This window comes from Palaemon carinicauda, chromosome 32, assembly GCF_036898095.1.
Source record: "Palaemon carinicauda isolate YSFRI2023 chromosome 32, ASM3689809v2, whole genome shotgun sequence".
NCBI lineage: Eukaryota > Metazoa > Arthropoda > Malacostraca > Decapoda > Palaemonidae > Palaemon > Palaemon carinicauda.
Window position 1 is genome coordinate 39,328,627 of NC_090756.1, and position 24,544 is coordinate 39,353,170.

Below are 24,544 nucleotides of genomic sequence, written 5' to 3' on the forward strand. Positions count from 1 at the left end.
TGAAAAATATAGAGAGAAAAAGGTGGAAGTAAAGCGCAAGGTACGTGAGGCAAAGAGGGCCGCTGACCTGAGGTGGGGGTCAGGGACTGGGTCAGTCATATGAAGAGAATAAGATGAAGTTTTGGAAAGAAGTGAAGAGAGTAAGGAAGGCCGGCGCAAGAATTGAAGAGACAGTGAAAGATGGAAATGGAAGGTTGTTAAAAGGAGAGGAGGCAAGGAAAAGGTGGGCGGAATATTTTGAAAGTTTGCTGAATGTTGAGGATAATAGGGAGGCAGATATAATTGCTGTTCCAGGTGTTGAGGTGCCAGTGATGGGAGATGAGAATGAGAGAGAGATTACAATAGAGGAAGTGAGGAGAGCACTAGATGAAACGAGAGTAGGAAAAGCATCTGGTATGGATGGTGTGAAAGCTGAGATGTTGAAGGAAGGGGGTGTGACTGTACTTGAATGGTTGGTGAGATTGTTTAATATGTGTTTTGTGTTGTCAATTGTACCAGTAGATTGGGTCTGTGCATGTATTGTACCACTATATAAGAGTAAGGGAGATGTGCATGAGTGTTGTAATTCAAGAAGTATTAGTTTGTTGAGTGTAGCTGGAAAAGTGTATGGTAGAGTACTGATTTATAGGATTAAGGATAGAACAGAGAATGCAATCTTGGAAGTACAGGGGGGTTTTAGAAGAGGTGGGGGTTGTATGAATCAGATTTTTACAGTTAGGCAGATATGCGAGAAATATTTAGCAAAAGGTAAGGAGGTGTATGTTGTGTTTATGGATCTGGAGAAAGCATATGATAGAGTTGATAGGGAAGCAATGTGGAATGTGATGAGGTTATATGGAGTTGGTGGAAGGTTGTTGCAAGCAGTGAAAAGTTTCTACAAGGGTAGTAAAGCATGTGTTAGAATAGGAAATGAAGTGAGCGATTGGTTTCCGGTGAGAGTGGGGCTGAGACAGGGATGTGTGATGTCGCCGTGGTTGTTTAACTTGTATGTTGATGGAGTGGTGAGAGAGGTGAATGCTCGAGTGCTTGGATGAGGATTAAAACTGGTAGGCGAGAATGATCATGAATGGGAGGTAAATCAGTTGTTGTTTGCGGATGATACTGTACTGGTAGAAGACACAGAAGAGAAGCTTGACCGACTAGTGACAGAATTTGGAAGGGTGTGTGAGAGAAGGAAGTTGAGAGTTAATGTGGGTAAGAGTAAGGTTATGATATGTACGAGAAGGGAAGGTGGTGCAAGGTTGAATGTCATGTTGAATGGAGAGTTACTTGAGGAGGTGGATCAGTTTAAGTACTTGGGGTCTGTTGTTGCAGCAAATGGTGGAGTGGAAGCAGATGTACGTCAGAGAGTCAATGAAGGTTGCAAAGTGTTGGGGGCAGTTAAGGGAGTAGTAAAAAATAGAGGGTTGGGCATGAATGTAAAGAGAGTTCTATATGAGAAAGTGATTGTACCAACTGTGATGTATGGATAGGAGTTGTGGGGAATGAAAGTGATGGAGAGACAGAAATTGAATGTGTTTGAGAAGAAGTGTCTGAGGAGTATGGCTGGTGTATCTCGAGTAGATAGGGTTAGGAACGAAGTGGTGAGGGTGAAAACGGGTGTAATAAATGAGTTAGCGTCTAGAGTGGATATGAATGTGTTGAGGTGGTTTGGCCATGTTGAGAGAATGGAAAGTGGCTGTCTGCTAAAGAAGGTGATGAATGCAAGAGTTGATGGGAGAAGTACAAGAGGAACGCCAAGGTTAATCTCAAAACATAGAAAAACTAAGCACATCGTTAAAGAACTAATTGTTCGTAGGTCTGGGAAGCTGTAATGACAGCATATATTGTTAGTATTTGTGTATATATATATATATATATATATATCTTCGGTGAAGGCAGCAACAGCCAGTAATGAACACAAATTTCATGGTATGGATAGGGAAAGAGTTGTTCAAATTGTCCTTTTTTATTATTCCCAACGTTTCGTGATTCTTAATCACATTGTCCAGGGCTAAAAATAAAACATATACAAAAGAATTAAGAAACAGTTAAAATTTTTTACAAATTCATTCAAAACTATAAAAAACAGTTGAAATTTAAATGAAAATTAAAAGGAAAAAATGAATAAATAAATATATATACATCAGACAAAGTAGTGGAACCAACCTCGCAGAAGCGTAGTGAGAAACTGTATGCCAACAAGAGTTAGAAAATAAACCAAAGAAAACTATGACAAATACAACTGAATAGAAGAAGCTTGGGTATTTAACGACGGAACTAGTCGTTTGATCAATATGGACTCAAGAAGAGGTAAGTCAAGGTTATTTGACACTTGACCAATGATGGTAAAATCTTTGTTTTCAATATTTTGTTTGCACATTCTAGCATGAATCCGAATATTAGAATGTTCAGGGTTGGATATTCTGCAACCAGTTCGATAGCTAACACCTCTATGGGAATCAATTCTGACGTTTAACAACCTCTTGGTAGATCCTACGTAGGTCCCAGAGTTACACTTTGGGCAATTATATTTATATACCACACCAGAGGACATATAAGGACTCAATCGATCTTTGAAGTGGAAAAGCGAGCCAATAGTGAGAGGGTTCTTAGGGATGAGTTTAACTTCCACAGCTGGGAAGTGTTGTTGGATAATTTCAGTAAACTTTTTCTTTAGGAAATCCTCATGAAGAAAAGGAAAACTCGCATAAAATTTTAGTTTAGGAACTTTAAGTGTTTTTGGAGTCTGAGCTAACTTGTCATTCAATAATCTATTAAGAAGTTTAAAAAATATTTTGGTGGGGAAACAGTTTTTCTTAAAATATTCACATAAATAAATAATTTCAATATGGAAAGATTCCCAACTAGAGGTCAAAAGGAATGCTCTGTGGAGAAGAGTAAAAATAGAATTAGTTTTAAAATTATAAAAACAAGAGCTATAAAAGTTTGAACCTAATCCAGGGAACGTCTTTTTTCTAAAAATCGTGGTACTAAAAACTTCTCTATTCCTAGACACCAACACATCTAAAAAGGGGAGTTTGTTATCTTCCTCCTTTTCTACGGTGAATGATATGTTTTCATGTTGTGAGTTGGCAAAGTCAAGGAACGATTCAGCGCCGAACTCATCTCTGAATAGAGCAAAGGTATCATCAACATACCTAACATAAAACAAGGGATGATAACTTAAAGGGCAATTTTTCAGCATGGTCTCCTCCAGGGAGCACATGAAAATATTAGCAAAGGTGGGTCCCAAGGGGGAACCCATAGCCATCCCATCAAGTTGTTTGTACAAATTACCATTAAAAACGAAAGAGGTGTCCAGCACCGCTAGCTCCAAAAGTTTTTTTAAAAGACGTGCGATTAAAATCATTAAAAGTGGTATTAGGTTCAGAAAATAATTTGTTAAAAATAATATTGATAGTTTCTTCCACAGGTACATTAGTGAATAAAGACTCAACATCAAGACTCGTCATGAAAAGATCTGAGTCTTGAGAAATTATGGCCTCTTTAAATGCATAGGAGTTATTTAGAGAAAAGGTGTTTTTTGTTAAAGGTTCCAGTAAGGGAACGAGGAACTTAGCTAGTTTGTAATTAGGGGTATTGAAATTATTTATTTATGTGATTATTTTAAGAAAAACTGTTTCCCCACCAAAATATTTTTTAAACTTCTTAATAGATTATTGAATGACAAGTTAGCTCAGACTCCAAAAACACTTAAAGTTCCTAAACTAAAATTCTATGCGAGTTTTCCTTTTCTTCATGAGGATTTCCTAAAGAAAAAGTTTACTGAAATTATCCAACAACACTTCCCAGCTGTGGAAGTCAAACTCATCCCTAAGAACCCTCTCACTATTGGCTCGCTTTTCCACTTCAAAGATCGATTGAGTCCTTATATGTCCTCTGGTGTGGTATATAAATATAATTGCCCAAAGTGTAACTCTGGGACCTACGTAGGATCTACCAAGAGGTTGTTAAACGTCAGAATTGATTCCCATATAGGTGTTAGCTATCGAACTGGTTGCAGAATATCCAACCCTGAACATTCTAATATTCGGATTCATGCTAGAATGTGCAATCAAAATATTGAAAACAAAGATTTTACCATCATTGGTCAAGTGTCAAATAACCTTGACTTACCTCTTCTTGAGTCCATATTGATCAAACGACTAGTTCCGTCGTTAAATACCCAAGCTTCTTCTATTCAGTTTTATTTGTCATAGTTTTCTTTGGTTTATTTTCTAACTCTTGTTGGCATACAGTTTCTCACTACGCTTCTGCGAGGTTGGTTCCACTACTTTGTCTGATGTATATATATTTATTTATTCATTTTTTCCTTTTAATTTTCATTTAAATTTCAACTGTTTTTTATAGTTTTGAATGAATTTGTAAAAAATTTTAACTGTTTCTTAATTCTTTTGTATATGTTTTATTTTTAGCCCTGGACAATGTGATTAAGAATCACGAAACGTTGGGAATAATAAAAAAGGACAATTTGAACAACTCTTTCCCTATCCATACCATGAAATTTGTATATATATATATATATATATATATATATATATATATATATATATATATATATATATATATATATATATATATATATATATATATATATATATATATATATATATTATTATTTGCACCTTGCATCATTCCATCTCTGTACCTTAATTCCAGCTGCAGATAGTGGTCTCAATAATGTGAATGGACAAATCCACTTTACAAGAACAGTCTTCAGAATCTCATGTTTTCATAACATTCATTTTAAATGTTTTGGGAAACTTCCTTGTAATAAACCAAACAGTGAATAATGAACGACTTGTGAATAATTGTGTTCATCTGATGGAAAATTAATATTTTCATTCCATAATATCAAAGGATCCCTGGAACGATTCCGGGAATGATTCGTCCTCATTGTTAGCTGGAATTGGAATTCTAATATCCTTGATGCCATTATTCCTGGTTAGGATTAGCCTGTTGTTCCTGCTTCCACTCTTATAATTCATATTAAAAAGAGTTCATTAATGATAAAAAATTAATAGAAAAAAAAATATAGGAAAAGGGAAAGTTGAAATAGATAATACAGGAAAAATTGCACAGGTCAATGCAACGGAAATTTGTGATATAAAGTAAATCTTTATATCAAATTGATTCTACAATTAATTTGAAAGTAGATCTGGATAAGAGACAAGAATCGAATGAAAAAACGTAAGAGGAAAGAAGATTGAAAATAAATTAAACCAGAAATTTTACTGGTCAATGGAACATGAATTTGAGACATCACAAATCAAATCTTTATCTTACATTTCAAGTCTTTCTCGTCCTTTTTTATCTTATCTCTGCATCAGATTAAATCTTCATGAGAATTGGGTCCTTTAACAGAAGCCTTAAGTTCCCAAGAACACAGGATTCCCGTGAGGTCCTTTTGAGTGATTGATCGGATGGGATCCAAGTGGATGGAATTGAGTCCTTACGACAATGTCCCACGCGATCTCATATCCATTTATTGTTGTCTCGTACTTAATTTTGAAACCTGCAGATAGAAAGCTTTGTTTAAGAAGCTTAACGGGAAAGAAAGAAAGCAACATGTAATGTATTAAAGTAAATTCAGTACGGATGAATGGATGATATATTTTCTCTGGAGACGGCAAACCTTTTTTACATAAAACGGAATCGTATAAAAATGCATTGTTTATATGGACGTGTGGTATTTATCTAACGAAAGGTGAGAATAAGAGGTTCTTAGAAATGATCTAATGTCAACTTACCTTTGTGTGATAAGTGATTGATGTTTGATGTTAGTTATTTTATCGTGCAGGAGAAGCCTATGGAGGATCATGAAATGATTTGAAACGGAAACATTGACAAAGTTAGTATTAGGATGAAACATTAGAAATATAGGATAAAGCGATTTGCATAGAATAATTAAGCATACATATTATTCAACAAATAATTAAGTTGTGTATTACATAATTCAAATGAAATAGGGTTAGAGACAAAATATGAATGACCTGTGGTATGTAAGTATGTCTTCGGGATAGTAAAAATCTTGAAGATGATATTTCATGTGGCAAACAAACTAGAATATGGGGAAAGATGGATCAGCACTTTGAAAAAGATCTGATTGCATCGCTAGAAGGGTGGGAAGAGATAATGTTTTTGAATATATCGAATGATTTGGAGGAAAACAGAAAATGCAGATCAGATGGAGTGGCTAGGTGTTGACCTTCAGAAAGTGGTTGTGACGTCAATGAGGAACAGAGTTGATTGAACCAGAAAATTAGCCAGATTATGGGGAGACTTTGATGTTTGGTAAAAGAAGAAATTGAAGGATGTGAAATATATCTCTTTTCTGAGAATTTCTATTTCTTGGAATATTCATATTTTTAAATAATTTCTCAGCCTCTAATTAGTTTCATCTTTTTAGATATCTAAAAAACCCACTGCAAAACTCCAATGTTCTCTTCAGTCGTCTCTTTCAAATGCTTCTTTTTTACAGCATTTTCTCATTTGTGTTTTTATTGGAAATCTTTTTTAGATAACAGTATTTTCTAAGAGTCGTTCCGCTAGGTTGATTTATATAATCCATAAAAAATTAATAAAAATCTCCATTTTTGAATTGTAGTTAATACCTTTCTCTAATTACAACCTTTCTTACATAATACTTTTTTAAGTTAACTTTCTGGAAAAACCACATCAAATATTGATAAAAGAATTCATAAGTTATGATTATGTCTCTTATGATCTCTGATAGATGTTGATTATATATGACATTTAACGTTTTGTTAGATATATTGGAGTAATCAACCGGTTGGGTTAACAACCATTACAAAATAAATTCACATTTCTTGTTATCAGAAAAATGAAATGTATATTTCTTTAAACATGGAGTCAGAGAGAGAGAGAGAGAGAGAGAGAGAGAGAGAGAGAGAGAGAGAGAGAGAGATGAAGAAATACCAAATGGTACTCACTTCAATGAAACATTAGGACACAAGAGCTTTCAGTGTAAGAGAGATATAGGATATATTTTACGTTTCATTTTTACTAGATCTTGATATTATAAGATCCCGTGAGGATAAAAATTATAGACAAGGTATCTTATCATCCAAGATAATATGAATATTTTGTTTGAATTATTTAATTTGGAGGTAATGATATCTGTTTGACAAATGGTCTACAATTGAGACTAATTATTATTATTATTATTAGTAGTAGTAGTAGTAGTAGTAGTAGTAGTAGTAGTAGTAGTAGTAGTAGCAGTAGTAGTAGTAGTAGTATGATGATGATAATGAAGATTATTATTATTATTATTATTATTCCCAAAAGTAAATGAGAATGTGAAGAGCAAAGATATGAAGGCTAATAAAGGGAAAATATAAATAATCAAAAGATATAGGATATAAATATGAAATAGAAATAAGATATAAATATGTAAAATATAGAGAAAATATCCCTAAAGGTGTTAACCTTATATAACACGTTCACGACTGCATGCAAATGCTGTACGTAAACGAGCAAATTCGAAACTGACCGTAAAAGAGGAGAAAACAGATCTTGAAGGAAATTGCAGAAATTGCAATAAAAGAGATAGAAAAGGATTTTGAAGATTTGGTTTATTTGCAAGTCCTGTTTGTTACTTTCTTTAAGGTTACTAGATGCATGGAATGATATATCTTTCTTTTCAAGAGAGCGTCATCCTTATTGCCTTATTTTATGTTTGGGTTCCCCCACGTCCCTCAGTGTGAGGCACCTCGTATATCCACCAGAGAGTTGCTAATGCATCTTCCGGTGTATTTTGCATCTTCCAGTCTTGGATGGTCTGGGATGCATCTTAGGTATTTATCGAGCTTATTCTTAAACACATCTACGCTCACTCCTGATATGTTTCTTAGATGAGCTGGCAGCGCATTAAATAGTCGCTGCCTTATTGATGCTGGTGCGTAGTGGATTAATGTCCTGTGCGCCTTCCTTAGTTTTCCTGTTATATTTTTTGGCACTATTAACCTACATCGGCTTGCTCTTTCTGATATTTTTGGCTCCATGATGTTTTCAGTAATTCCTTCTATTTGCTTCCATGCTTGTATTATCATGTAGCGTTCTCTTCTCCTTTCTAGACTGTATAGTTTTACAAATTCAAGGTCCTTAACTTCTTCTATTCTAGCAGTATAGGACCTTTGTACACTCTCTATCTGTGCAATATCCTTTTGGTGTTGTGGGTACTATATCACATTGCATTGCTCGAGTGTACTACGTACATAAGTTTGTGAAGTATAATCATGTGTTCAGCTTTTCTTGTTTTAAAGTGTCTGAATAACATTCCCATTTTTGCTTTACATTTAGCCAACAGTGTTGCTCTTTGGTCGTTGCATAACATATTCCTATTTAACATAAAACCAAGGTCTTTAATTGCTTCCTTGTTTGTGATTGTCTCGTTATTAGGTTCCTTGTATGCATATACCCTTCCTTCTCTGTTTCCATAATTTATTTATTCGAGTTTATCGGAGTTAAATACCTTCCTATTTATCTCCGTCCGTTCATTTATTTTGTTTAGATCTCTTTGTAGTGAGTTCCTATCTTCATCACAAATAATTTCTCTACTTAATCTTGTGTCATCGGCGAAACTTCTCACTACAGAGTTTTCAACATCGCAGTCTATGTCTGAGATCATAATAACAAACAGCAGTGCAGCTAATACCGTACCTTGTGGCGCCCCAGATATTACCTGAGCTTCGTCTGATTTCTCGTCATTTGCAACCACTATCTGTTTTCTGTTTTACAGGAATTCTTTTGCCCATTTTCCTATCTTTCCCAAAATATTATGCTTTCTCATTTTTTTCTCTAATATATTATGGTCTACTTTGTCAAAGGCTTTTGCAAAATCTAGATAGATCACATCTGTGTCTTTTTCATATATCATATTTTTGTACATGTTTTCTTAGTGTGCTATCAGTTGGGTTTGTGTACTTTTTCCGGGCACAAAACCGTGTTGACCTATATTAAACAAATTATTTTTAACCAAATGATTCATTATTTTCTTTTTTATTACCCTCTCACACACTTTCATAATATGTGATGTTATACTAACAGGTCTATAATTGCTTGCCTCTAGTCTTGATCCACTTTTGAAGATAAGGGTTATATAAGCTAATTTATGTTTAACATATATCTGGCTCATATCTACACTTTGTCTTATCAGTATTACAATCGGCTTCGTGATAGTGTTTTCAGTTTTTTTTTTTTTTTAACAAAATCGCTTGAACTCCATCTGATCCGGCTGCCGATCCATTTTTAATTTTGTTTATAGCCTTGACAATATCTGCTTCATTAATATCTATATCCATTAGATATTCAGCATTTTCTTCTCTCGTTTCTGTTTCATTATTCTCATTCGCAATTCTTGGCGTGAACTCACTCTTATATTTTTTTCTGCTAATAGGTTACATATTTCCTTTTTTTCATTCGTTAGCCGTCCTTTAATTCTTAGAGGGCCTATTTCTAATCTCCCTTTATTCATCTTTTTTCCATAGTAGTAAAGTACTTTTTTATTTATATATTTTGAAGTGTCCTTTCTTCTAAGTCCCTTTCTTCATTTTCTTTCGATTGTATAATCTTTTGTTCTGCATTTTCTATCTTACATTTTATTTCCATCATTCTCCACATATTTTTTTCTTTTGCAAGATTTTTCTTCCACTTTCTAATTTTCTGAAATAAGATCCTTCTCTCTCTTCGTATGCATGTCTTTTGTTTATTGTTTTTTATCGGTACATATTTTTCAACAATTTTCTCAAGTATTTTGTACAGTATGTCCGTATATACCTGTATATTGTCACTTAAAAATAAATTTTTCCATTCTTTGTTCAGTTTTTCACTTATTTCTGACTATTTTATATTCTTACTATGAAAATTATATTTTCCATATCCTTCCCAACGGTTTGTGCTTTGATTAATTCTGCGATCACTTGCTATGGAATGGACTATTAATTCCATTACATTGTGGTCTGAAATTTCCATGTTATACACTATTATTTCTTTAAAATAAGTCACCTCATTAATAAATACTAGATCTAGGACATTTTCCTTTCTTGTTGGAATGTGGTTTATTTGTTGCATATTATGTTCTAATAGCATATTTTGAAGCTTTTCATATTGCCTCTTATCTTCTGCGCTACTATTACTCTCTTTTTTTATATGAGAGAGAGAGAGAGAGAGAGAGAGAGAGAGAGAGAGAGAGAGAGAGAGAGAGAGGGAGATTCTTTTTATTAGAATTTCAATAGAGAAAATCTTTATTTATTTTGAGAGGAAGAGAGGGATCTCTCTCTCTCTCTCTCTCTCTCTCTCTCTCTCTCTCTCTCTCTCTCTCTCTCTCTCTCTCTCTCTCTCTCTCATTACAACATTGGGGATTTTTCCCCCAAATTGAAATTTCATAAGATTGATCAGTTCTGCCAAAATTTCAATAATGTGATATTGAAGGAATAATCTTTATTAATCATTGGTCTATTGCCAAGTTATCTATAAAAAAAAAACCCAAAGAAAGAAACGTTGAAAACTTCCACACTCTGAAAAATGTTTAGAAAACCTCATCTTACTCCTCATTTCTTGCAGTGGCTTTCTTACAAGAAACGGCCATTTGGTAAAGCAAACTTTTGTTACACTTTTTGCTTATAAACTCCGTTCAGGTGAACAGTTTTGCTTTTGCTGTGTAAAATATAATTAGAAAATTGTGTGGGGAATTTCATTTGATATTTTATGAATTATCAAAAGACCGTAAAGGAATTGTAAACTAGAATCGTGAAATTAAGGAGACTTTAGCAAACAGTGAAAAATAAAACAAAAGATTTAGATCTCGTCAGAAAATGTTGAGGCAACATCCTAATCACTGAAGAGGAAATTTTGAATGCTAATGAAAAAAAATGTGGAAAAATTTGAAGTGAAGAATGATAGGAACGAAGTTAGGTAATTTAAGTCATAATTAACTCTAAGAAAAATTATCTTGCAAACAGGTGTAATAGACCTTGAATCACTCCTGACTCTTGCATTGGTTTAATACTTAATGTTATTCTTTAAGATACGAAAAACACAGAATATTCCGACAATGGAAAACAGAAATTCCTCTGCATGCCGTGAAATCCCTGTTATAGAGAGTAGTATCCACTTGGAATTCATTTTATGGTAACAGCTTCTGGCCGGGTGGTGATTCGAACCAAGTCTATGAACAGAATCCTGAATTCGACAGGAATATGTAGGGGGACTTGTCATAAACTTTTAGTCTCTCTTGATAGCTGAGTCGGTAGGGTCCCTGCCAGCATGGTTTCTAGCCATAGGGTGGTGGTTCGAATCACCACCCGGCCAGAAGCTGTTACCATAAAATGAATTCCAAGTGGATATGTATTCCCAAGAGAGAATTCGGTATTAAATGCATTTCGTGGGTGATATTTACATTAATTAAAATCACGTGTGCTTGTGATATATGTTCATTAAAATAACCACGTGTTGCAAACTCACTTTTTAGCTATCATGGTGGAGATGGGTCTATTTCAAGTCTATGAACAGAATCCTGAATTTGACAGGAATATGTAGGGGGACTTGTCATAAACTTTTAGTCTCTCTTGATAGCTGAGTCGGTAGGGTCCCTGCCAGCATGGTTTCTAGCCGTACAGGTGGTGGTTCGAATCACCACCCGGCCAGAAGCTGTTACCTTAAAATGAATTCCAAGTGGATATGTATTCCCAAGATAGAATTCGGTATTAAATGCATTTCGTGGGTGATATTTACATTAATTAAAATCACGTGTGCTTGTGATATATGTTCATTAAAATAACCACGTGTTGCAAACTCACGTTTCAGCTATCATGGAGGAGATGGGTCTATTTCAAGTCTATGAACAGAATCCTGAATTCGACAGGAATATGTAGGGGGACTTGTCATAAACTTTTAGTCTCTCTTGATAGCTGAGTCGGTAGGGTCCCTGCCAGCATGGTTTCTAGCCGTACAGGTGGTGGTTCGAATCACCACCCGGCCAGAAGCTGTTACCATAAAATGAATTCCAAGTGGATATGTATTCCCAAGATAGAATTCGGTATTAAATGCATTTCGTGGGTGATATTTACATTAATTAAAATCACGTGTGCTTGTGATATATGTTCATTAAAATAACCACGTGTTGCAAACTCACGTTTCAGCAATTATGGTGGAGATGGGTCTATTTCAAGTCTATGAACAGAATCCTGAATTTGACAGGAATATGTAGGGGGACTTGTCATAAACTTTTAGTCTCTCTTGATAGCTGAGTCGGTAGGGTCTCTGCCAGCATGGTTTCTAGCCGTACAGGTGGTGGTTCGAATCACCACCCGGCCAGAAGCTGTTACCATAAAATGAATTCCAAGTGGATATGTATTCCCAAGATAGAATTCGGTATTAAATGCATTTCGTGGGTGATATTTACATTAATTAAAATCACGTGTGCTTGTGATATATGTTCATTAAAATAACCTCGTGTTGCAAACTCACGTTTCAGCTATCATGGTGGAGATGGGTCTATTTCAAGTCTATGAACAGAATCCTGAATTCGACAGGAATATGTAGGGGGACTTGTCATAAACTTTTAGTCTCTCTTGATAGCTGAGTCGGTAGGGTCCCTGCCAGCATGGTTTCTAGCCGTACAGGTGGTGGTTTGAATCACCACCCGGCCAGAAGCTGTTACCATAAAATGAATTCCAAGTGGATATGTATTCCCAAGATAGAATTCGGTATTAAATGCATTTTGTGGGTGATATTTACATTTATTAAAATCACGTGTGCTTGTGATATATGTTCATATATATATATATATATATATATATATATATATATATATATATATATATATATATATATATATATATATATATATATATATATATATATATATTGTATATATATATATATATATATATATATATATATATATATATATATATATATATATATATATATATATATTTAAACTCTTTAAAATTACGCTAGGACATATACAAACCTTTAAATCTTTTATTATGATATTGATAATCATAAATGATTTTGACTAAATGTAGGACTCTCTCTTTCTTTATTTCTCTCTTTCTCTCTCTCTCTCTCTCTCTCTCTCTCTCTCTCTCTCTCTCTCTCTCTCTCTCTCTCTCTCTAGAGGTTACTCACGAAATAAACTTATAGAATGTATTTAGAATAATTTCTTATGTGGTTAAATCAATAATTTATGGAATTAAAGAAGTATGGTCAAACAGATTATATATAAATAAATCATTAAAATAAAACCCTTACATACCTTGGCAAAATATAGGATTTTTTCTTCTATCGTAAAAGAATGTGTTACAGAGAAGTGACAGACACAAAAATAGATAAATTAAATCAATATATATCTACTAAAAAAATCACAGGAAATGACATTTCCGGTAGATATATTTTAGTGTATTAATTTTTCAAAACCTTTTTTATTATGTGAATAAACGAACTTACGTTGAATAAAAGGTCACAGTAATATAAAAGGTTTTAAATTGTATGTGAATGTTATATTAAGAACAGCGATAAAAATAATATGAGAAATTGAAGACAGGAAATGTAAAATTAATTTGCCTTTTTTGACTTTGAAAAATATTTCTCTCATTTTCGAAAGGTCAGGTTACAATTAGACGAGATACTTAATCTTTAGATTTATATTACAAAATTATTTTTTTATATATCAACAAATAGAAAAAAATATTTTTTTTTCCCGTGAAATAGAATGTACAATTGGACGCAGAAACTCTTGGCACGCCTCGCTCTCAGGATGTGCACCCAGCCCCACCCTTACTTTGTGGCGAGTCACTGGATTTATCTCAGCCTACAACCTCTGAAAATGCTTCAAAATAGTTTTGGTTACTCACTGCGAAGTAACGGAATGACAGGGTGCACTTCTTCAGAACAACGTTTTTCGAGATCACTAGGCCTTGTGAATATAAAAAAGGTTGGGTGTTTTTTTCTGTAAATGTTTCTCATACCTTATCATAGAGCTCAATAACTCTATTACATATGATTTTTTATACCAAACAATTCTTCACTTCATGGCACACTATTGTCTTATTTCTTTTTTTTATCTTGTTTTTTTAGGAAGTTTTTGTAGTTTGTACAGTATATGAAGTATCTATTTTAATATGGTTACTGTTCTTAAAATATTTCATTCTAATTGTTCATTACATCCCTTTTAGTTTCTTTGTTTCCTTATTTCCTCTCCTCACTTGGCTATTTTCCCCTATTCGAGCCCTTGGCCTTATAGCATCCTGCGTTTCCAATTAGAGTTGTAGCTTAGTTGATAATAATAATAATAATAATAATAATAATAATAATAATAATAATAATAATAATAATAATAAGAATAAGAATCATCATCATCATCATCATCATAATAAACGCTAGGATATTCTGAAAGATAACTTAGCCTACTTGTCATTGTTTTTTTTTCGAATTTTTTTTTGTGTTTGATTATAGTTAAACATTTAATTTCTTTTCATCATCATCGTTGTTGTTGTTGTTGTCATCGTCATCATCATGATAATAATAATAATAATAATAATAATAATAATAATTATGATTATGATTATTATTATTATTATTATTATTATCATTATTATTATCATTATTATTATTATTATTATTATTATTATTATTATTATTATTATTATTATTATTATTATTATTAGCTATGCTACAACACTAGCTGGAAAAGCAGGATGCTATAAGCCCTAGAGAACTGTTGAACAATTAAAATAAAACTCTGTAAGACCAGTAATAATATCGAAATAGATCTTACATATATAAACTACAAAAACTTCACCAAATAAACCAAGAGGGAGAGAAATAAGATAGAATAATGTGCCCGAGTGTATCATCAAGGTTGGTATTATCATTATCTTTTTATCAATATTTATAATTCTGTTTTACACAACAATTCAATGAAAAACCACATCGACAAACGATAAATAAATAATATAAACCATCGAAAAGTGATAATACCTTATACAAATATATAATTTTGATTCCTTTTTCTTACCAAGCTGCTTAAATAATACAGACCAAGAGACTATCAATGCAATTAGCATTTACTTCAGCACAGAAAATAAATGCTGCAATGTTGCAATACTGGATTCAAGTGTCAATTGCAACGTGACCTCTTGAATATGCGGGGAAATGATTTCGAAATCGAAAAATGATATTGTGTTTCAAATTTCTTGTTGACACTGATATGTTACTGTTATGAAACTTGAAATCTATCATATCATTGTAATACGATATTCAGGATAGGTTTTTCTATTACACATAAAACGTCACTGTAAAACCATGAAACGTATCGACTTCGAAGAATGATAAAAAGATATAAAATTGAATTGATATACGAGACCTTATATTCTCAAGTTTTCCCCATGTAGCAAGACACGATCTTTTCAATCGTCTCTTTCAATTGCATCTATTTTATAGCCTTTTCTGTTATGTTAATTTGTGATATCTTTTAACTGAGAACATTTTCAAAGGGTGTTTTCTCCCGTTCGATTTGTTTCCAAGATTAATAATAATAATAATAATAATAATAATAATAATAATAATAATAATAATAATAATAATAATAATAATGAATTAGACCTAATTAAAAGAAAGCAAATGATCCTTCAATACAAAATATCCAGTTGAAAATGAAAAAAAAATTATATTTAGACGAATTATGTACAGACATTATTTTTGCGCCTTATTATCTGTCATTATTCCAACACATGTTTTTCTCTTTGTTGTTACACACAATTTGGTCTTATTAGATAAACGTTAAGTTAGGTTAGGTTTGGTCAGGTTGGGTTGGGTTAGGTTAGGGAGGGCCAGGTTAGGTTAGGTTAGTCTGGGTCAGGTTTGGTTAGATTAGATTAGGTTATGTTAGGTTGGGTCAGGTTTGGTTTAGATAGGTTAGGTTGAGTCAATTTTAGTTAGGTTTGGCTAAGTTAGGTTGGGTCAAGCTGTGTTAGGTAAGTTTCGGTTAGGTTGAGTCAGGTTTGGTTTGGTTAGGTTAGGTTGGGTCAGGTCTGATAGTGTTAAGCTAGGTTAAATTTGGTTCGATTAGATTAGACCGTTAGGATAATTGATTGATTGTTTTGAGGTTTTTCTGGCATCTCGACATATAAAGTCCTCGACGCCAAGAGGTTAGGTTAAGTTAGGTTAGGTCAGGTTGTGTTGGGTTAGGTTAGCTTCGGTTAGTTGGGATGGGTTAGGTTTGGTAGGGTTTGATCAAGTTACATTAGGTCAAGCTGGGTTAGGTAGGTTTAGTATCGTTTGAGATGGGTTTGGTTAGGTTAAGTTAGTTAAGTTAGGTTGGGTTAGGTGAAGCTTACTTCACCCTCAGAAAATTGTAAACAAAATGATTTAAAATTTCTTTTAAAAAATACTTCATATGAGAAACAGTTTTAAAAAGAATGCCAGAGCAACAAGGATGTCAGGTCATATCAGTAAACAATTAATATTATGGCAGTGAAGACGATTACACTATCCTATGAACATTTTCATGAGTCACTGTCTAGACTCTAGAGGCTCAATATAACTATCACTACGACGGAAGTTGTTCATTACAGATTTATATGGTTCCAGAAGAGTTAGATGAATAATATTGTTGAGAGAACAAAATTCTGGCTTTGATTTTCATCAGAGAAGTTGAGAAGTATCAAAGGAGTGAAATCATTTCAAATGGAAGGTTTTTGGATTAGAAGAGATATCAAATGTTTAAGGGTCTCTCATGAATGGCACAGACAAGGGACAGTGATATTACCCTAGCACGCTGGACAATGTCCTAGAGACTGACCATATGATCAGCGCCAAAGTCCACCTCCACCCAACCTAGGACCACGGAGGGCCAGGCAATGGATGCTGATTACTCAGCATGTTAAACTATTGCCTCCCCCAAAGACCCTCTTCTTCAGCTCACAGTAAAGAAACTAACGAGTTTGAACGGGACTCGAACCCCGGTCCAACGATCGACAAGCAGGGAGGTTTCCAATAGGAATGAATATGTGTAAGATTCTAACTTAATCTCATTTTTTTGTGTCGGCGTTATCCTTTTAAGAACATAGATATGAAAGCTTTCTTTGTGTGATTGAATCAGTTAAATGTGCATAAAATAAGTATGTAATTTGTTTAGAAATATTTTCTCATCATAATAAAGGTGTCAGTTCCCGGACGCTCCTTCCAAGTTTTCCAAATTATTAAAACTAATACAAAAAGAAACATAGATTGTAATTAACATAATAACATAAGGTGTTGAAAAAGAATTCACATTAATAATATAAGAGTCAACTGATGAAATATAATGGACATAATGATGAACAATGAAATGAAAAATTACAATGAAAATGAATGAAATTGACACAATTCATTATTAACACTAACCAAAATTAGAGCGATCACAGTTGTCCATTTGGGTAAATCTGTCGTCTGAAATTGTAGGATATTCATTAAAGGGAGTCTAGCGCTAGGCATCAATCAATATTTCAAATAATATCCACTTAACACTGGGACTAGGATCAATGCTTGACCACCTGACACTTACTTTACAAACCTCAATACATACTTTACAAACAGATGACACTTACTTTGCAGAACTCTACCACTTACTTTACAAACACTACCAACAACACTTATATAAGGAGCGAAATTTTTTTTTTTACCAAGATTCCTAACAACTCAATAGAATAATGTGGATGCCGTTTTCAATGGCACTAGGCTCCCCCACTTCTACCCACTTCTATAGTAACAAAATCCTAAGGAAAGTATTCATAATAGAAGGAAAAACTTCATAATTAAAGTCGAAAACTTTCAAAATCTGCCAAACATTTCCCATAGAAACTTCCAACACTGAAGTTCCCTTTTCTTGCTTATTTTCTATTTCTCTATACCCTTATTATCACCAAAATAACCCCCATGCTTTCCTCTTATCGTGAATAAAGTTTAAGGCACAACACGTAATAATAATCCAAAATTGAATCCAAAATTGAATCCAAAATGTGAGAATGATAGCGACGGACACGTGGAAGATTTGCTTTGTTTACGAAGATCCCAATCAGGTGACGATGTAGAGCAACGCTGATTGGTGGAAATTGCTGTGACGTCACAAGCATTATTCTAGAAGGGAATTTTTCCAAAGGAAAGATCGTATAATTGATATGGGTCTGGATATGGCATGTTCCTACACCGAATTATATTCCAGTCTAGGCGAAAAATGAAACACAATAACAGGCAGTGTCAATAGAGCTTTATATATGGTGACTTTACCAAATTTTCCAACCATTCTGGAGGTGATGCATAGCATGTTCCTTGACTGAATTATCCGGGAATGACTTTTGTCTTGGTATCCTTTGCCAAAGAAATTCTTTAGACAACTCATAGACCTAGAGAGACAGATATGCCACTGAATTTTGACTAGCGATACCGAACACACTGAGCCCAACGGAAAGACCTAAAATTGACAAAGAGCATTAGAAACTAGTCTTGAAAAAAAATTAGAACATATGTAGGACAAAGGTGACACAGTTTGCCAATTAAATTGACAAAGGACAGTAAAAACTACTTTTAAAACTAAATTAAAATAACCTATATGTATTACCAAGGAGACACAGTATACCAACTAAAATTGATAAAGAACATTAGAAACTAGTCTTAAAAAAAAAAAAAAAACATATGTAAAACAAAGGTGACACAGTGTGCCAATTAATTTTGACAAAGAACATTAGAAACTAGTCTTGAAAAAAAAAAATTAAACATTTTTAACACAAAGGTGACACAGTGTGCCAACTAAATTTGACAAAGAACATCAGAAACTAGTTTTGGAAAAAAAATGAAACATATATAAGACAAATGTCACACAGTGTACCAACTAAAATTGACAAAGGGCAGTAGAACTTGTCCTGAAATCATAATAAACAACACTTAAGACAAAACTGACACAGAATCAGCAAACGCTATTTATGAATCCAAAAATAAATGCTGTTTGTCACTTCAAATTTACCTGGGGCTGGTAAACGCTGGTCCTGAACCCTAAGTTACAGTTGGCTCCATTCATTCCGGTACACTTCTCTGGAAGCTAAGGAAACCTCTGTGTACCGGGATGAATGAATCCAACTGTACCACCTTACTATAAAGAGACTGCAGATTCGAAGCAGAGGTTATGATAGTTATTGATCAAATGGATTGCCTTGCAAATTGCAATCAGCTCTATTGAGAAGAGATATCAATTCTCAGGCTCCACTATTGTTGTTGAAAATAATAATAATAAAAATAATAAAAATAATAATAATAATAATAATAATAATAATAATAATAATAATAATAATAATAATAATAATAATAATAATAAGGACTTTGATGATAATAATGACAGAAATTAAAAGTGAACATAATGACAATGAAAGATTATACAGAAAATAACAAAAAAAGTATAAAAAAGATGGAAATGAAAAATATATAATCAAGTATTATTGGGAAAAAAATGATGATAAAATAAGATAAAAGGAAGCGTGGTCAGAAACTGAATTTGACAAGATGGAAATTGTTAAGAGAACTTCAAAAGTGGAATCTTAATGGAAATTCCTTCACAAACCATAAAAGACAAAAAGCCATTTGTTAAATTCTAGAGAAACATAAGATATTTGAAGCTTATGACTTTAATAAACAAATATGTTTGTGATTCATTAAATAAAGGAAATAAGAGTAAATAAAAGAGAGAAGAATCGGTTAATTTTTTTCTAAATTCCACAAAATAAAAGATGAGAAAACAAAATCGAACAAGATTTTTCTTCCTGAAACCCAGGAAAACAAAAGATATTTGATGAGTTTCAGTTCTGAAAAAAAGAATGTTTGTGGTTGATTAATTCGAAAAACAAAGTTGGATCAAACGAGAAAAAAATCTATTAAACATAAAAATAAAGTATTCTAATAACTCCAGAGAGGGAAAGATCATTTAAAGAGATAGACGAATTGGAAGAATATTTCTGCTAATTGTATTTAATCATTGTTTCAACCATTTTAAAGTATCTGAGACAACAATGTCCAATGGGTGATTACGTGAATTGGAGATTTTGCTTGAGAGTGAGCTTGACCTTCCAAAATTTATTCATTTAAAACTTTTCATATAACAGTTAATCGCTTCAAGTTTCATTACTTTACGATTAAAATTATGGCCTGGAAACTATTCCCAAACAAACACACACACAAACTAACACACAAACAGGGGCAAAAACATAACATCCTTCCAACTTCGACGGCAGAGGTAAAAATTCTTATTTTTGGGATTAGATCCGAAAAAATCTTTGAGCTCCCTCAGCTAAAAAAGGATTCGAACAAACTTTAAAGTCTTGGGAATTCAACACTTCAAAACTGCATGACTTGAAATATCTTATGTTAGAATCTTTGCAGGTGAGAGTAAAATTAACACCATATAGATATACGTATAAATATATATATATATATATATATATATATATATATATATATATATATACACACACACACACACACATATATATATATATATATATATATATATATATATATATATATATGCTTAACGTCTACAAAAATAGCAATAATGATAATACTACTACTACCACTATTATTACTACTACTACTACTACTACTACTACTACTAATAATAATAATAATAATAATAATAATAATAATAATAATAATAACATCGACAGCAACAATAACAGAAAAAAGACAATAATAATAATAATAATAATAATAATAATAATAATAATAATAATAATAATAATAACAACAACGGTGTAGACGCAACAGTTCCTCCTTTACTTAAACCAGATGGCTGTTACTCACTGTCCAAAGGAAAAGGCAACCCTTTTGGCTGATATGTTTGACAGCAATTAGAGTAATGAGAACCTTGATCTTCCTTATTCCTGTTTAGCTTTTCGATCTCGTGAAATTCAATCTCTCCTGAAGGACCTTGATGCTTATGGAGGTATAGACCCAAATGGTATTTTTCCTTTGTTTTTTATAAAGACTGCAGATTTCCTAGTTGCAAAGTTACCTGTTATTTTGCACAAGTTAGAAGTGATAATGTTATTCCACTATGTAAATGTGTTTGTGGTAGCTCAAGATCAACTGCTTATCGCCCTATTTTCATAACTCCCATATTATCTAATGTTTTTGAACACCTTTTAGCAAAACGTCTAAAGAGGTTTGCTGAAGGAAGACATCTGTTCCCTTTTTCATGTTGAACAGGCTGACATAAGTCTTTTTATAGTTTATATATAAAAGATCTGTTTAAATGTTGTTACTGTTCTTAGAATATGCAATTCTAATTGTTTATACCGTTTCATATACTTTAGTTATTCACTTATTTCCTTTCCTTACTGGGCTACTTTCACCTGTTGTAGCCCTTGGACTTATAGCATTCTGCTTTTCCAGCTAAGGTTGTAGCTTAGCAAGTAATAATAATAATAATAATAATAATAATAATAATAATAATAATAATAATAATATCAGAACCTCAAGATACTAACGCCACCCATAAACTGGAGAAATCGAGTCATGGCTTCTCGGCCTCTCGGAGGCAATTTCTTGCAGAACTTCGTTATAATTAGAGACAGATTGTTACCACGAGTGTAATGACGTAATTGTAGTTTATTTGGCTCTGTGGTAAGCAAATTAGTCATTATTTGAAGGACCCCACATTCCATTGATTTATTACCATTCTCAAGAATCAACTCTCTCTCTCTCTCTCTCTCTCTCTCTCTCTCTCTCTCTCTCTCTCTCTCTCTCTCTCTCTCTCTCTCTCTCTCTCTCTAATGATCTAGTTCCTGAAAACAGAAAGGAAGAAAAGGTGATGGATATGAGCGTTAACGGATTTTGAAATAGGAAAAATCTAATTTAGGATGAGAGCCATGTCGTCCCAATGGAAGTTCCTCAATGGCACCTTTCTACTTAGGATATTTCTGATACTGCCATATCAGAAAATTTTACCTGAGAGGTATCATAGAGTTCTAACCTCCGGAGTGAATATCCCGAGAGATATCGTGTGTAACTCAGGTAAATCAGGGGTGTTTTAATAATAAGCTATGGATATGCTTCCCTGAATAGAGATAACCTTGTCTTGAAATATATGGGATAGGGTAGGATACATGGGTGAGAGAGCTGTTACAATGAGAATTGGGAGGGAATTAAAAGTAACGGGTGGCCAATCAGGACGACATGTCTATCTTACCCAAAAATAAATTTTTCCAAAGTCAAAATCTGTTTATTTTGTGCTCGAGCCATGTCGGCTTGATGGAAGTGTACCAGAGAATTATTATTCTCAGTTATGGTCAGGAGAGTTTTAACCCTTTACACCTCATAGACATAATCATACTTCTCTTAGCATTGATAACTATGGTACTAAGCTATGAGTGCAAGTGATATGTTTGTAAAAAATAGGAGCAAAGGAAATCAATATCATATTCCCTCACACTGTAAATGAGATCTTTGTCTCTAATTAGATGAAAAGACCGAAGTTTATAAAAGGAGGGTTATAAATTGAGCTACACTGCTTTTATTTTGTACAATTCGTTCAATGAAAGAAAATGCAAAAGGAACAGTAGTCTTTTATTGTTTCCAAAGATTTATAAATGTAACAGCAATCAATGCAACATTCCATACAGTAGATATGTACAGAAAACCAAAGTTTTCAGACCCCAAAATTATGTAACAGAGTAGTAAAATAGTAACACTCATGACACAAAAGGAAAATATCACCTTGGACTCTTTACAATCATAAATAGTGTATTGAAAAGAAGAACATAATCCCCTTGCACAATATTGACTGAGAAGTCCCAACTATACAGTCCATAAGAGTCTTTGCACAACACTTAAGAAGCTGGTTTAATCACACTACCAGCGGCCACTACAAAATCTATCTCTTACAATTGGAAAAAATAAGTTAAGGAAGAGGCAACTTTTCTATGGTTATGACCCGATGATATACTATCAGGGTCAGCCCTTCTGATGAAATAAGTGAGTTTGGACCTTAGCTGTTTCAGATAAAGATTAGATCCTGTCGTCTCCCCTTTAAAAAGATGACCGCCTTTAAAGGCCCGGCTCTTTAGCAGGTAGGCTTAAAGGCATTTTCGCCAAGAGTGTAAGATCTGGGTAAAGATTTCCCTTCCCTGATTCCAAGAATGCAATATGGCCATCATTCCTAGAAAAGGGTAACAATCTCATTGACTCTAGCACCAGAAGCCATAGCAAGCAAATAGATAGACTTTTGATTAAGATCCCTCAGAGAGGTAGAGGCGTTATATATCGAAGAGGCGAAATGCAGGACCTTATCCAACGACCATGAAATAGCCTTGAGAGGAGCATTAGGTTTCAGATTAGCAGTAGCCTTCAGGATTTTATTGAATAGCTCCCTATTGAGTTCAATATCAAAAGCATCGGCAATGGGACTAATTAGTACTGACTTACATGAGGCAATAGTTGTAGTGGCCAGACCTTGATCATGCAATGAAAAAATGAAAGAAATACAGAGTTCCATAGAAATTGGAAGAGGGCTGATGACTTTTCACGAATGCAACCCATTTTTTTCCAGGAAGACAAATATTGTTGTTTCGTGATGTTGGCTTATACTCTTCTATGAAGTCAATTCTCTACTTTGTAACTACAAACCTTCTTTGAGCCACGAGGGCGGGAAAATCACGAATTGAAGATTTTTCGTTATCTACGAGGAAGCAAAGACAGTCTTCTGTTGAACATCCGGGGACAGCACTGGAGATTGTAGAGGAACCTGGAAGGGTTTGAGTTCCAGAACAAGAGGATACCAATTTCTCTTGGGCCACTTGGGAGTCACTAGAGCCGCTGTTCCCTTGAAAGTCCACAGTTTGTTCAGGACTTTCGTTAGGAGGTTGAATGGTGGAAGTATGTAGATGTGAGACCACCGGTTTCAATCCAGGGACATCGCATCCATTCCTGTCGCTTCCGGATCTAATTTTGGGGCTACATACCTCGGAAGCTTCTTGTTGAAGCTCGTTGCAAAGAGATCGATTTATGGTTCTGATACTTGCTCTAGAATGAAACAGAATGATTTTGTGTGCAGAAATCCTTCTGTTTCCAGAGGCTTAGATCACATTACAGATGCCTTCGAGGTGAACTGCAGAGAGAGGCCAATTCCTCCGCTTTGCTAAAGTGAGGATGGCTAGAATCTCATGGTTAATCTGAGGAGACCTGGAACCTTGTCTTTTGTCAGTGGACTATCATCCTGTTGGTGATGACTAATTTGATGAGTGATTTCATCTTTGGGTTCAGCCTCTTCAGATTCAGAAATACTGCCATAGCTTCCAGAATATTCGTATGAAATTTCCAAAATATAAATGACCACCGACCCTGTACTTTCGTGTAAGAAAGAGTGTCCCCTACTCTAACCTTGTTCCGAGGTGTCTGTGTGAATTTTCACCGAAGGAGGAGGATACTTCAGAGGGACGTGTGTAGATATACTCTTGGCAATGGACCACGGCTTGAGCTGCTTTCGCAATAA